Raw genomic sequence first — 3,786 nt, 5'->3', positions numbered from 1 at the left:
GAGTAGCTGCAAGACGTATTTGAGTTGCTCACCTCTCGAGGAGATTAAGAGGATGCCTGCCCCGGCACCATCGAGGTTGAGGGTGCTGTTGAAGTACATGACCCATTGCTCGGGTTGCTCATCAGGTGGTGGATCCTGAATCTCGGTCCAATCGGCGATAAAGTCTGCCAAGAATTCGATGGAGAGGACTCCTAGCTCCACCGACCACTTGACGACTCGGCCATTTGCATCCCTGTTGTGAAGTATGTCGCCGAGGGGGAAGGAGGAAACCATCTTGATGTTGTGCGCCTGGAAGTAGTGGCGCAGCTTCCTAGACGTGATGAGGATCACGTAGAGGAGTTTCTGCACTTGAGGATAGCGCAGCTTGGACTCGCCAAGTACTTCACTGATGAAGTAGACGGGTCGTTGTACTTTGTAGACTTGGCCCGGCTCATTTTGTTCGACGACCAGGGCAGTGCTGACTACGTGCGTAGTTGCCGTGATATGCAGAATGATAATTCGGAAAAATAGTGGGATTATGCTCCGGGGCTTGCCTTCTTGGGCACTGTCAGGCAAAAAAGCCTCTGGGGCTTGGCCCAGGTCTTGAGACAAGTTAGTACAGTTCAAGGAGACCTCCTGATCCACACGAGAGTCCGCAGGCACCAACTAGTAGTCACCGTCCGCGAGATTAACCGTTTCTATATGCAATGCAAGATTATGAGTTATTCATGGATAACAATTTCTTTCCTTCACGATAAAGTTGTAGTCCAACGAAAGTTAATTTAGTGACGATTTCACATTTCATTGCATGGGCAATCGTTTATAGAGTAGTAAACATAACTATGTTTATTCATGAATGAGTGGGGGTTTTAGTTTTCATTTTTTTTCAATTTCAACACATAGCATGCTTCCCTTATTTCTTATCAACACAACTACTAAAGAGCTAGTGATGAAACACTAAAGTAACTCAGATCCAAACTTGAACCTTCATGGCATAAATTCAGCATCTACCATAGAGCAAAAACTATAACTATTCATGCAAATGAATTACTCTAGTTGCTTCACCTTTTTGCACAGAAAGTTTTTCATGGGTTATGGTGCTAAAAAGTTTACAGGAGCATCTACCAAGCATCTACTCAGTACTGTAATTTTTTCAGATTTTATTCACTTATACAGCTGAGGTAATAAAAAGAACAAGAACAACAAGCCATTAACTAAGATTAATTCTCCAGAGAGTTGTGCTAGGGATATAATTCTAAAAGTTTTACCAGAGCCTATTAATGAGCTTAACATACTCCAGAAAAATTATCGAGCTTTATAACTACCAGATAAATTAGTTATGCATTTAACTTAACATGATTTAGCATAAATTTCTCAAGGTGCATTTAACTAGTACTGCATATGAAATTTTTATTACATAAAGAACATACTCTAAACAAGATCATGTCCAAAAATCAAGATCAGTTATGGTGTAGATTACTCAGAACAAAAATAGTAAATCTAGCCCTAAGATGCTAAGCATGATTATTCACCAAAGAAAAACTCAGTAACTGCACCTCAAAATTTTTAGACAAGAACACAGAGCTAAAAAGAGACTTCAGAAATAAATATAGATTTTTCTGAGCATAACAACTATATATGGAGAATTAAGTTGATTAAACAAGCATAAACCATGGTATATAGTAAATGAACTCTAATAAATCTGAAATTTAGGAATTAACAGGGTTTCAGTTGCACATGCATGTAGTAAAAATTTCAGAGCAATGTCATGTGCATATTTTCCAGTATTAATTCGAGAAAGTCAACAACAGATTAGAGAATCTTGATTGTTCCAATATGATAACTATTTTGGTTAGGTGTCATCCTTTTACTGTGATCTTGATATTCCATTATTGATAACATATCCAAAAATCAAGGTCATTTGCTGAGTAGAACTTCATGAACATGCATAAGGTGATTTTCTTATTCTTTTTCTCAGATTAAAATAAAAGCAAAATATGAACATGTGACTGTAACAAAAGTTGTATTTCTTGTTCTAAGTATTCCAGAACATTTTAGTTTGCATTTTTCTGATTTTTATACGATTTTCTAGGCATTTTTGAAGTTTGCTGTTTGGAGGTTCATGTATATTTTGCAGTTGGACCCTGAAACTTTTGGTTCTTCTCAAACAAGGTCCCTGGCGGAAGTCAGGAACAGAGGAGGGTTTGGCGCGGCAGTTCCCGGCGCTGGGGATGGCCGGCGGCTAGGGGAAAGTGGGGGGAAAGGGAGAGGGGTTCACGTGCTACCTTCCGGTGGTCTTGGCTCGCCGGGAGGTGGACGGAGGAGGCGGGTCCGCGGAGAAGGGCGGCCGGCGGAGGTTCTGGTCCGGCGGGGCGGTGCTCCGGCGGGTTCTAGCGGCATTCGACCGGGTGTACAGCACCAGTGAGAGGCGAGGAAGGTTTTGGTGGCGTCCAAACAAGCAATGGGGTTCGGGAATGGCCTGGCCACGGCGAGCTCGAGCTTGCCGTCGGCAATGGCGGGTGACGGATGGGGAAATGGGGTCTGGGCGCGCGAGGGGGCTAGGGACTCGTTCTATAGGCAGCAAGGAGAGGGAGGGCGAACCGGGGAGGGAGCAGCTGGGGCAGGGCGCAAAGCCAGGGAGGACGCGGACTCGGCGCGGCGGCCATCCTCGTGGCGCGCGCAGGAAGGGTGGGGGGCGCGTGGCGACCTCCGCGAGCGACAGGGAAGCTTGGTTTCGGCAATACCGGGGGCGCGGGAGCGGTTTGGAGCTGGGGCGCGACGCGTGGGCGGCCAGGTGGTGCCGGTGGCGTACGGCGTGACGCCGTAGGCAGGGAGCAGGGAGAACGGAGGTAGGAGAAGACGGCAGGGGCAGTTTCATAAATAAACCGAAGTTCAAAACTCCATTCTGTAATTTTAATTTTTCTCCCTCTTCTTGGCTCCAAATGAAAAAGTGTTGAATACCACTTTTGCTCAGTTTTTCGAGATCTACAACTTTAGTGTTATGCTCTTTTTCATTAGAGCAATGGTTTGAGAGTTATTTAATTATATCAAAAACTGCCATTTAAAATACTTATCATTTCATGTGAATTTTGGCACTTTTACTCCTAGGCTTCAACTAGGTTTTTGTTTAACATGACATGGTGAATATGTCTATTCATTTTCCTATGCATAAGTGCATTGGTTTGAAAGTTGTTTTTAACTTCCTTATTACTAGAAATTGAACTCTTGTTGATTTAATTTGTTTGAATTAGTAGCTCTTCACAAATCAAAGAATGGTTCCATTGATCTTTGCATTTGAGGGCTTTCCAGTTTGGATTTGATTTTCATAGAAAGTTTATAGGTCATTATGAAAGGTGTATTTTATTGCCTTATTACCACACATGTCAAGTCAAGTTTAAAAGGGTACCAATTATTGTTTTTCAAGCACATTGCACTCATACATTTACACACAAGTTTGCAAAAACTAGATATAGGATTCTTATTTAAGTTTTCTTAGCTCATTTGTGTGTGAAGTTATGTTAATTGCCTGGCTTTGGTTAAACTGACACCAGAGGTGTCACAGCCGCGCCCTCAACGACCCGCACGCCGAGACCCCGGAGCCCCGTTTAAACGCACTTCCGTGACCCCATGCGCCCCATCACCCAGCCCATCGCCGCTCAAACCCTAAGCCGCCACCGCCCGTGTTCCCGGAGTCGGAGCAGAGAACCTGCGCCGCCGTGGACACGCTCTTCTGCCGCCGCTCCGCCTCCGCAAGTCGACGCCACGGCTTCGCCTTGGAGTCAGGAGCGCCGTCGACCTCTTCTTCCC

Source organism: Panicum virgatum, chromosome 7N (assembly GCF_016808335.1).
Source record: "Panicum virgatum strain AP13 chromosome 7N, P.virgatum_v5, whole genome shotgun sequence".
Taxonomy (NCBI): Eukaryota; Viridiplantae; Streptophyta; class Magnoliopsida; order Poales; family Poaceae; genus Panicum; species Panicum virgatum.
The sequence above is the reverse complement of the archived record's forward strand: the minus strand, read 5'-3'. Positions refer to the sequence as shown.